Source organism: Giraffa tippelskirchi, chromosome 8, assembly GCF_054371585.1.
Source record: "Giraffa tippelskirchi isolate mGirTip1 chromosome 8, T2T-mGirTip1v1.2.pri, whole genome shotgun sequence".
Classification (NCBI taxonomy): Eukaryota; Metazoa; Chordata; class Mammalia; order Artiodactyla; family Giraffidae; genus Giraffa; species Giraffa tippelskirchi.
Genome location: NC_137282.1, coordinates 91,281,553 through 91,293,928, shown reverse-complemented (window position 1 = coordinate 91,293,928; position 12,376 = coordinate 91,281,553). Strand labels below are relative to the sequence as shown.

Sequence of the window (12,376 nt, the reverse complement as noted above, 5' to 3'; positions counted from 1 at the left end):
AGCTTGACTTTTTCCCAATACCTTTTTTTGGTCAGTAATTTATCTAATAAATATTTGTCAACTAGTAAGCTAAAAAAAGGATGTTTTTATTTAGTAGTATGTATTGATCTCAAATAGTTAATTTTAACATTAATTTAAGATCCTAATGCAACTTTTATATGTTTTCTGAATGTCAAAATGCCTAAAATAATACAGTTTTAAACATATACAAGATATATGATGATACTATCATTTGAATTTAAACGGGTAGCTCAGACGATAAAGAATCCACTTGCAATGTGGGAGAGCTGGGTTCGATCCCTGAGTTGGGAAGATCCCCTGGAGAAGGACATAGCAACCCACTCTACTTTTCTTGCCTGGAGAACCCGCATGGAAGATGAGCCTGGCAGGCTACCGTAACTGGGGTCGCAAAGAGTCAGATATGACTGAGCGGCTAAGCACAGCACATAACTTTATAATAAGAATATTTTGCTAAATTTTCACGAGTTTTTGTGCAATTTATATTATACAATATATGTAGTTCAGGAATATTATTATCTAGATGAGACTTTTTGGATTGAATATACATAAGCAAGTCCATTTAAGATGCAAATTTGGTTAAAGTATTAGTAAACAGTCTTTAAGACATTTATGAAGTGAAAGTGAAAGTGTTAGCTGCTCAGTCACGTCAGACTCTTTGTGATCCCATGGACTATATAGCTCTCTAGGCTCCTCTGTCCATGGGATTCTCCAGGCAAGAATATTGGAGCGGGTTGTCATTCTGTTCTCCAGGGGATCTTACGACCCAGGGATTGAAACCTCTCCCATTGCAGGCAGATTCTTTACCATCTGAGCCACCAGGGAAACCCTTAGGACACATATACTATACTTTGAAAAAATAACCATGTGATTAAATTTATTTATATAGAAGAGAGAGAAAGGGAGAGACAGAGAGGGAGAGGGAGAGGAAGAAAGAATATGAATGTGTGTGTACTTGCAAAGGGCTTAAGGCAGTGAATGAATTTAACTTTTTAATTTAAATAAATTAAAAAATTAATTTGAATATTTAAAAGAAGGGGTTTCCCTAGCTTAAATAGTTTTGAATCTATTTGATGAAATTGTAATGGTTTACTGAAACAAATGATTTATTTACTGAAACAAATCATCCCTTAGTAGCTGCAGGAAGGCTTGGTTCCAGGAGCCCCATGGTTATCAAAATTCACCAATGCATGCTTAGTTCAGTCACTCTGCCGTATTCGACTCTGTGACCTGATGGACTGCAGGATGCTAGGCTTCCCTGTCCTACATGAACTCCTGGAGCTTACTCAAACTCATGTCCATAGAGTCGGTGATGCCATCCAACCATCTCATCCTCTGTCGTCCCCTTTTCCTCCTGCCTTCAATCTTTCCCAGCGTCAGGGCTTTTCGAATGAGTCAGTTCTTTGTATCAAGTGGCCAAAGTATTGAAGTTTCAGCTTCAGCATCAGTCCTTCCAATGAATATTCAGGACTGATTTCCTTTAGGATTGACTGGTTGGATCTTCTTGCAGTCCAAGTGACTCTCAAGAGTCTTCTCCAACACCACAGTTCAAAAGCATCAATTTTTCAGCTCACATACTTTATATAAAATGCTCATGTCCTTTATATAAAATGGCATAGTGTTTTCATCTAACTAATGCCCCTTCTCCCAGATACATATCTCTAGTTTACTTATAATACTTAATACAGTATAAATGCTCTGTAAATAGTTGTAAAGACAGTGTAATTGCTATGTTAATAGTTGTCAAAGATGTGACAAATTCAGGCTTTTCTTTGAGAATTCTCTGCGGTTTTCCCCCAAATCTTCTTGATGCACTGCTGATTGATTCTCAGGTTATGAAAACCTACATGGTATGGAGAGGCATCTATACTCATATCGCATCTTTGATTTTTGGGGTTTTTTTTGCTCACACTTTATCATTTACTGTGTGTTTTCCTTTATTTTCTTTAATTTCTAAAAATAATAAAAAAAAAAGGTTTGAACTCTTGTCTTTTCAATTAAATATAAATCCCTACTGGGTATGTCCTCCACAGAGTATACTCAGCACACAATAGCTTAATATTAATATATGTGGACTGACTAATTGAGGACTAGTCATATTTAACTGATCAGTTCTTTCTTTCATATAAAAGTATAATGTGTTTGGTGTTGAATCATTTAAAATTTAATACTAATTTTTAAAAATAATATTTTCTGTATCATATACTTAAATTCTCAATTTTAAAATTGCTTTAGGACTGAATAACAAAATGAATACATGGGTGTATAGAATTTATATTGATACACATTTTGAATATGAAATTGACTAAATTTAATCATTACTACTCTGCTTTCATTCAAATAGATTTCAAAATATCTGGGAATTAAAAAAATTAATTTGGTCTCAGAGTTTCTTACAAATATAACATATGATGTAAGATATATTAAAAATTTTTAAATGTACAGTTTCTATTAATTTACATGAAATTAATTTTACAAAAAGTTGACTTTATAAGAAAAGGAATTTTTTTTGGTTGTGAGATTTCTATTTTGTAGTTGTCTGTTTATTCTGGATTCATTGTGTTTCTTAGGTCCGTGGTTTAATATTATTTATAAAAGATGAATTTTCTTTAACCATTATCTTATTCAAAATAGCAATCACTTTTAAAAATGAAAAATACAATATTTTCATGTAATGATAACTAGTTCTGTGAACTGACTTTAATCTTTTTTAAAGTTGTAAATTAGCAGATTATCACAGGATTTTACAGAGAAGGCTATGGCACCCCACTCCAGTACTCTTGCTTAGAAAATCCCATGGACCGAGGAGCCTGGTAGGCTGCAGTCCATGGAGTTGCTAAGAGTCAGACAGGACTGAGTGAATTCACTTTCCCTTTTCACTTTCATGCACTGGAGAAGGAAATGGCAACCCACTCCAGTGTTCTTGCCTGGAGAATCCCAGGGACGGGGGAGCCTGGTGGGCTGCCGTCTATGGGGTTGCACAGAGTCGGACACGACTGAAATGACTTAGCAGCAGCAGCAAAGAATTTTAAATTTTAGAACAACTTGTATTTGCAGGATGGCTACATTAAATAAATATATTTCTTTGCTTATCTGTGCTATTTTTTGGGTTACTTTTTAATGTTTCTTCCACTTCACTAATTGTTGTCAACTATGTGTAATCTGCTGAATAACCTATCTCATATATATTCTCAATTTAAATTACTGTATTCTTTCTTTCTAGTAGTCCTATTTATGTTTCTTTTCTATGATTCTTTTGTAATCTACCCTGATATTTTTTGTTACAATCTCTTGTTCTTTAATCAGACTTTTGATTTTCTCACTTTTAATTTCTTTAAGGATATTAAGTATTTCTTTCACACCCTGTTTCTGATCATTGTATCTACAGTTTTTGTGGAAATACTTCTGCAGTTTCTGTATCTGTTGATGCTTTCTCATTTGTTCTGGAACTTTTCTTTCTAAATTGATGTTCCTTGGAATTTTATCTGTGAGAATTCCTCACGACAAGGATTGATATAATTTCTTCCCAGAAAGTAGTTGCGTGTGTTTCCTCCGTGCACTTGATGGACACTGTTGACCCAGGACTACTATCATCCTAATTCAGAGTTTTCAGATTCTGAGGATGAAAGAATTCTGGAGTCAGGCCTAAATAAGGGCTCTGTTAGTGGGCATTTTCTGGGAAGAATTTTCATTATTTTTCTTCCATCTAGAGCCAAGATCAGCCAAACAAGACTTCCCTCCAGTTCCCTCTGTGAGGAAGGCTTTTTCCTAGCTTTCCCAGAGAAGGTATTACCTTTGGGGATCCTAACTTTATGCAAAAGTCTCTGTTTTAATCTCTCCATTCATGAGTCCTGGGTTTTTCTTCTGACCACTATGGTGCCTGTTAAAAATAGAGTTCAGAGACACTAGGGCTCATCACATGCCCCCAGAAGATGTTCCAAAATGACTTATCCCTTTGAATTTGAGCTTTTTCATTGCTTCTGGTCTTAGAGGACATTCCTGATTTTCCTACCATCTCTAGCAATGTTGTTCAGTCACTAAATTGTGTCCAACTCTTTGTGACCCCATGGATTGCAGCACACCAGACTTTTCTGTCCTTCACTATCTTCTGGAGTTTATTCAAACTCATGTCCACTAAGTAGGTGATGCCATCCAACCATCTCATCTTCTGTCACCCCCTTCTGCTCCTGCCCTCAATCTTTCCCAGCATCAGGGTCTTCTCCAATGAGTTGGCTCTTCGCATCAAGTGGTCAAACTTCTGGTGATTCAGCTTCAACGTCAGTCCTTCCAATGAATAGTAATTCTTTCCAGCAAACTTTTGAAAAATAGTTCAGCTTCATTCAAAATTTTAGGCAATCTGTATTGACTCACGTTTTGCTGAAAATGGAAAGACCTGAGACAAATATTTTGTAATAATTCATTGAGTGTTTTTACTAATTGAAAAGCAAATCTCTTTTAGCATTAATAATAATTATCTCAAAGTTACTAATAGCACAGACTTCCTTATTAAAACAGAATTAATTTTTCTAGGTTAGAATTATTATTATTTTTTACTACTTCTTTCCTATGCATTTAACTAAGCCAGTTAAATGCATTAAAACTAAACTGCGGTGCTCGCTTCGGCAGCACATATACTAAAATTGGAATGATACAGAGAAGATTAGCATGGCCCCTGCGCAAGGATGACACGCAAATTCGTGAAGCATTCCATATTTTTTGACCCACCTCCCAGAATATTGGAAATAAAAGCAAAAATAAACAAATGGGACCTAATTAAAATTAAAAGCTTTTGCACAACAAAGGAAACTATAAGCAAGGTGAAAAGACAGCCTTCAGAATGGGAGAAAATAATAGCAAGCGAAGCAACAGACAAACAATTAATCTCAAAAATATACAAGCAACTCCTGCAGCTGAATTCCAGAAAAATAAATGACCCAATCAAAAAATGGGCCAAAGAACTAAACAGACATTTCTCCAAAGAAGACATACAGATGGCTAACAAACACATGAAAAGATGCTCAACATCACTCATTATTAGAGAAATGCAAATCAAAACTACAACGAGGTACCATTTCACACCAGTCATAATGGCTGCTATCCAAAAGTCTACAAGCAATAAATGCTGGAGAGGGTGTGGAGAAAAGGGAACCATCTTACACTGTTGGTGGGAATGCAAACTAGTACAGCCACTATGGAGAACAGTGTGGAGATTCCTTAAAAAACTGGGAATAGAACTGCCATATGACCCAGCAATCCCACTGCTGGGCATATACACCGAGGAAACCAGAATTGAAAGAGACGCGTGTACCCCAATGTTCATCGCAGCACTGTTTACAATAGCCAGGACATGGAAGCAACCTAGATGTCCATCAGCAGACGAATGGATAAGGAAGCTGTGGTACATATACACAATGGAATATTACTCAGCCATTAAAAAAATACATTTGAATCGGTTCTATTGAGATGGATGAAACTAGAGCACATTATACAGAGTGAAGTAAGCCAGAAAGAAAAACACCAATACAGTATACTAATGCATATAGATGGAATTTGAAAGATGGTAACCATAACCCTATATGTGAGACAGAATAAGAGACACAGATGCATAGAACAGTCTTATGGACTCTGAGGGAGAAAGTGAGGGTGGGACGTTCTGGAAGAATAGCATTGAAACATGCATATTATCATATGTGAAACAGAACACCATTCCATGTTTGATGCATGAGACAAATGCTCAGGGCCGGGGCAATGGAATGACCCAGAGGGATGGGATGGGGAGGGAGGTGGGAGGGGGGTCCAGGAAGGGGAACACATGTAAACCCATGGCTGATTCATGTCAATGTATGGCAAAAACTACTACAATATTGTAAAGTAATTAGCCCCCAACTAAAATAAATAAATTTATTTAAAAAAAAAAAAAAAACTAAACTGTGGTCCTAAATGAAAAAAGTTTTTTTTTTTTGACTATCAATCTAAATATTTTATTTTCTAATCTTTTTAAAAAATATTGCTTGAGCATAATTTGACCTTGTTTTGTAAGGTAAAGGAAGAAAATTATGCATTTAAGAAGATTATTGTAAGAGTCCTACAACTTCAAATCAATTGCTTCGCATTCTCTTTTAATCAATATTCTTTAATACTTTCCTGTCATACTGCAAATTTCCAGATTCTATTGGGTAAAACAAATCCACGTCCAATCACTATGTGGTGAAAAGTAGCAAAAGTGAACTTTATTGTAACCATGAAACTGTGGCATTCCATAAATTGCAGATTATAATGTGTGTTACAACACTAAATATCTAATAATCTCTTGTTAGCTTTTTGAACAGAAAATACCTTTGCTAGTTTATATTAGATTGAGGTCTTTGTTTTAGGGAGGGGATAAGAAGAGTTTGAAGACATTTTTCAGGACTCAAGATTTATAACTTCTTCTGTTTACCAGATTCACCATGTAATCTTTAATCTCTAGAAAACTTTGATTTAACATGTCATCTAAAAGATATTAGACACTGAAATTTTCTGATTTCAGTGCTGCAGCCAGAATGCCATGTATTTTGTGGTGCCTAGAAAACTATAAATACCTTCGTGTATTTTGATGAGAGGTTCCTTTCACATCTGTTTGTCTCTCTTTTTTTAAACTCTATGTGCTGTGCTGTGCTTAGTCACTCAGTCGTGTCTGACTCGTTGCGACCCCATAGACTGTAGCCTGCCAGGCTCTTCTGTCCATAGCAATTCTCCGGGCAAAAATACTGGTGTGGGTTGCCATGCCCTCCTCCAGGGGATCTTTCCAACCCAGGGACTGAACCCAGGTCTCCTGCATTGCAGGCAGATTCTTTACCATCTGAGCCGTCAGGGAAGCCCTTTAAACTATGCATAAAAACAATAGAAAATGTGATAACATATTTTTAGCAGTTTGAAATTGTACTGATTCGTATATGAATACTAAACATAAGAATGTTGTTTTACTTTTTATAATTATGTATATATCCTTTGAAGTTTATTTTTTACTATTAAATATGTCTTCTTCAAGGATCCTGATTAAGATTCAGAGATGATTGCATTTTGGGTTTTTCCCCAGTGCCTTGAATTTAGTAGTCTTATATATGCTACTTCAGAGAGTTTGCATGCTATTCATGTTGGGTAATAACACTATAATCAACTTCACAATATTTGCTAATTTTCTTCTAAGTGTTGGGCTTGAAATCCCATACTTTCAAGATGTGAAACTGCCCATGGTATGAAATAAAATCTCCAGGGTAAAGGCATTTTAAAGTGTTATAAGATTATATTTCTTTTTACAATGTCAAAAGAGCTATAGAAAAATTATTCATAACAGCTAAGAAGTATGACCTTCAAATTAGTCACATGAAATTCTAGGCATGAACATTAAAATTACCTCATGACCTACATTTCCCTGCAATAAATAAATGCCATAGTCAAATTTCAAAAGCTGCTAAATTGCGAAGATCTTTAAAGAACTGTTCTGATTTTACTAGGAAAGTGATTCTGGAAAAGAAATGAATTGTAAAGTTTTGAATTAAGTGTTGAGAATGGAATAGTCTGGCTCTTAATTCTTTAATGTGGACACTATTATGATTTTCTTTAAGATGTTTTTCTAGTAGTGGTCATAGCTGTGAACCACAATTATCTATGGCCTCTTGCTTGGTTTTGCTTGTTACCAAAATGAATTTTAAGGTTGGTAGGCAAAGATTCAGAGTACATTATTTGGCTAAAGCAAAATTAATAGATATGTAAATGATTAACCTTGGCAGAAATCATGGATCTCATCATATTACTCACTTGCCTAAAAATCCCTTCTGAATTTCCCCATATCCTCCTGCCTACAGTTTGCCAGGTTGTGAGCACAAAAGGATCTCCATGAACTTGTTTCCACCCACGCACTGGTCTGGCCTCCATGCTTCTATCTCTTCCTGTTCTTCACCTCACTTTTAATACTTTATTCATGCCAAGCGTTATGCAACTCCACATATAAATCATACTGTTTCATGCCACTCCACCTTGCTCACCCTCTTCCGTTTGCTTGCAGTGTCCTTTCCAAAGAGTGGCATTGTAACGTAGTAGTCGAGAATGTATATTGTGGAGTCAGGCACGCAGGTTGATTTTTAAGTCTTAACTCTGGATCTTATGAAAAGTCGCTGACTCTAAACTTCAGTTACCTTATGTGTAAAAGGAATTCAAAAGTAACTCATGTGTTTACATGATTTTATGAATGTGAAGGGATTAGTAAGGGTTGATCATATAGTAAGGACTGAATAATTAATAGCTTTATAGCCAGTTTATTGAGGAGTCATTGAATGAGCTTATGTTTCAATAACTGATGCAAACTGTGTTCTAATAGAGCCTCCTTTTTCTGGGAATGTAATGGGTTCCCTTAATGGGCCATCTTAGTCCAGTTCTGCAGTTTTTCATTGATCTCTGTTTATTCAAACAGTTTCACTTAAATTCTTAAGACTCAGCACTGTTTGCTTTAAGACTTTAACTTCATAATTGATTCAACCCCCTCACCCCTCACCCTGTACAAGTTTACTTCAAGTGAAGAGGTGAGACTGCTAGTTCACTTGTGTTCATTCTCTCATGCACACATGCATGCACTCACTCACCCCTTTTCCTTGAATTACCTCCTTAACTCTTAGAGACAAAGGAAGGCAAGACTGTAGTCTTGTAGTCTCCTATTTGGTTGGCTGTACTGCTGTTTTAGCCTGTTGTGTAATGAGCTTTCTGTGGACAGATGTTGTTTCCAAGAGGACCCAACGAACAGGTTCTTCCTAAAAACTCCCCAACATTTTGTGACTGCACCCACCCTCCACCCCACCCAACCAGCCAGTTGTCTCAGAGTCCTCTGGTTCTCATGAATGTGCCTCTTTGCACCATGCTCTGGTTGTTACACAGTCTCATCTAGCTTCCAGGGCCTTTCACTATGCCTTCCCCTCTCCCCAGTTTTGGGTTTACTTTTCCATTTAGGATCTACTACCCTATGTTCTGGGTGACTTAGAACTCAAGAGTGAAGGAGGTGCTATTGGATTCACTTCTAGAAGTGCCCAGTGTGATGTTTCTTTCAGTCCTCTTCAGATGCTGGGCCTGAATACATATACTGATACAACCAGGTGATAAGTGATTCCTTTGGGCCCTTTTCCTCTTTGCTTGGAAGGGGAAGGCACTGCTCTTCTACAGGGAGTTTAGAGGAAAGAACTACTTCCTTCATGAACCCCCTAATTGATCACGAGAAGGCTTTTACCTTACTTACAAGGCTGGGAGTGAGCTGCTGTTGTGAAATGGCTCTCATCCAGTGTGTCCCATGGAGAGGTGGCTGATCTCAACAGGTCATGATTCTTTTGACTCTGTAGCTTAGGATACTTAAAGCCTGGTATTCATAATCATATCCTTAGGATCTGATTTCATTGGGAGTATCAACATCATCTTCTTACATTTATATTTTGCTCTATCTGACAATAATATTATCTCAGAAGTCTTCCCTAAAGCCCAAGTTGGATTAATATGGTTCCTTTTCTTTGCTTCTATGTCACTCTTGATCTTAGCATTTACCTTGTGAACTGGGCATTTCAGTATTCTCTAAGCTCTACATTGTTATTTCAGCCTGTGTTCCAGCAGAAATGATGTAACCCAAGTAATCCTTGGCTGTGTTGGTACAGGTACAACTGGGCAGGACATTTACTGCCCCAGGCTTCTCTTTGTCTTAGCATGGGGTGACTGTGGGAATGTGCCAGCTCTTATGCACAGGCAACCTGAATTTTCCTGAAATTAATGTAGTGGAAGCACCCTTGATGTGTGACTGGAGCTGATAGATAAATGTTTCACCTTTTCAACCCTTGGGGCTGACAGTTCTGAAATATATTTCATAAGGCTCCTTGGATGATCCCAGAATTATCACTCTATGCATTCTGTACCTTTCCTACCTGGGATCATGAGTGAGTGCTGGTCGCTCAGGCATGTCCGACTCTTTATGACCCCATGGACTGTAGACTGCCAGGCTTCTCTGTCCATGGAATTCTCCAGGCAAGAATACTGGAGTGGGTGCCATTTCCTTCTCCAACCTGGGATCATGTGTTCATATAAATTGCTAATATTCAAGCCTTCATCCAAAGCTATGATTTTTGGAGAGAACTCAGCTGAGTCACCATATTATTTTGAAATAATTTGATTTTGGTAGTATGTGCTCACCATTACACTGTAAACTACTTTCATATCTCAGCACTGTCCCTTACACATAGCTTACACTCCATCAATTTTTGTTGAATTACAATCATTTACAACTTACTCTTTCAAACAAGTTAAATGAATATTGTCATTCTTCTAACCTATGTAAAGACCAAGTTCAGATGATCATATCCATCCACAGTCATTGAAAGCCTAATTGTCAGCTTTTTACAAATATATTGAATGAAAAACTTTTCTTAAAAATCCTTGAACTCTGCCCAAATTCAGAATATTTTAGCAATATCAGATGTCTATAATAGAAATTTGCCTTAGTTAACTAGAATGTATTCCCTACTGTGGTTAGAGCATGAAATTAGATACTTGGAGTTGAAAAAATGGATTCCTGGTTTGGAGGGCTTTGGGACCATGAGAGATGCAAGACCTGCTCATGTTAAGTTTCTGGAGAGCAATGTGAGTATATACAATATAATGAGCAATCAGAAAGTACAAAATAATGTGGTATTGATTGAAAGTTGTACACACATTATTCTAAGAGGATCCCAAATCCTAAGTTAGTCTGAGGTCATCCACTTTATATTCCAAATAATAGCTTGATCATTTGATCTAACTGTTTATCTATATCAACACTCCTGTTAATATCACTTTGTAAACTGGGCAAAGCCTCATCTGATAATTTCAAAGCTAAAAATTATGTTTTCCTGAAATAAAAGTCTCTTCTCTTTAGCACCAAATGATATAATTTTCTGGACGGAAAATCAATACATTGAAGTGTGTCTCTGAAATGAGGCCATCTTGTATTCTTAGAGAAGTTGAATATTGGACAAATTGATGAGATTTAATAATTCATCAGATCCAAATGAATGTCATATTTACCATGTTGCTTTCTTAGCTCAATAAATCTATTGTGATGTGCAAATAAAATGATCTACTCCTAAGATATACATATTAAACACATGCTGAGCATTTAGGAACATATACTATAAAACTATTCTAAAAGAATCTGCTCTTAAAGTGTGGCTTTTAATAGCATGCTTCATTCCCTTGGGGCTTCCCTTGTGGCTCTGTGGTAAAGAATCCTCCTGCTAATGCAGTAGATGCAGGAGGTATGGGTTCAATACCTAGGTTGGAAAGATCCCCTGGAGGAGGAAATGGCAACCCACTCCAGTATTCTTGCCTGGAGAATCCCATGGATGGAAGAGCCTGGTGTGGGCTGCAAAGAGTTGGACACGACTGAGTACACACACATGCACACATTCCCTTTATTTGTAAACTGGAAGATGTAGATTTAGTTGAACAATAGGGCACATGCAATTCTGGAGCTTGTGTTAAGTCTCAAATAAGAATTCTGAAAATGGGAAAACTGTTCTGCATTATTGCAGAGAGAGAGTACCATTTTCATGTAAACAAAGGGAAACTTGATAGTAATTTAAAATGAGTTACGTACTTGACAGTTTATGCCTTTAGCAGATTTTAGTATTCTTTCAATATTAAAATAAATGAAGGATTTTGCTTAATTTGCTTTTCCAAGTAAGATCTCTATTTAATATGATCTCATGATTACAAATGCATACATTTTTCTACACACAAAAATTTTAAATGTGATATTTTGTAGCTAATTTAAAAGAAGTGAGTTCTATAATAAAGCAATTAGATTATGATAATATCCTTTTAGGTTATATTTTAGTTAGTGTGAAAATATGTTACCTGGCCTATATTTACAGGTTTTGTTATTCAAATGAACAATCTGTATACAAGTAACATGTTTTTTGTGCCAGTAGAATCCATTTCACTATTTTAAAACAAGTCTTACATATTTTCCTAATACATTCAACATTTTTTAGAGAAACTATAATGAGATCTTTTAATAATCACCAGGTCAGGAAGCAACAGTTAGAACTGGACATGGAACAACAGACTGGTTCCAAATAGGAAAAGGAGTACGTCAAGGCTGTATATTGTCACCCTGCTTATTTAACTTATATGCAGAGTTCATCATGAGAAACGCTGGGCTGGAAGAAACACAAGCTGGAATCAAGATTGCCGGGAGAAATATCAATAACCTCAGATATGCGGATGACACCACCCTTATGGCAGAAAGTGAAGAAGAACTAAAGAGCCTCTTGATGAAGGTGAAAGAGGAGAGTGAAAAAGTTGGCTTAAA

At 36.5% G+C, this 12,376-nt stretch overlaps 1 protein-coding gene and 1 non-coding gene across 2 annotated transcripts in view; both read left to right on the top strand.

The window, feature by feature from the left end:
- The window catches only part of LOC145516220 (uncharacterized), a 282,964-nt gene that overhangs the window by 28,562 nt on the left and 242,026 nt on the right, over positions 1 to 12,376 (top strand). The window lies entirely within an intron of this gene.
- Positions 4,629 to 4,735, top strand: LOC145519219 (U6 spliceosomal RNA). Its single transcript, XR_014063637.1, has one exon. It is a non-coding gene; the product is annotated as a U6 spliceosomal RNA (small nuclear RNA).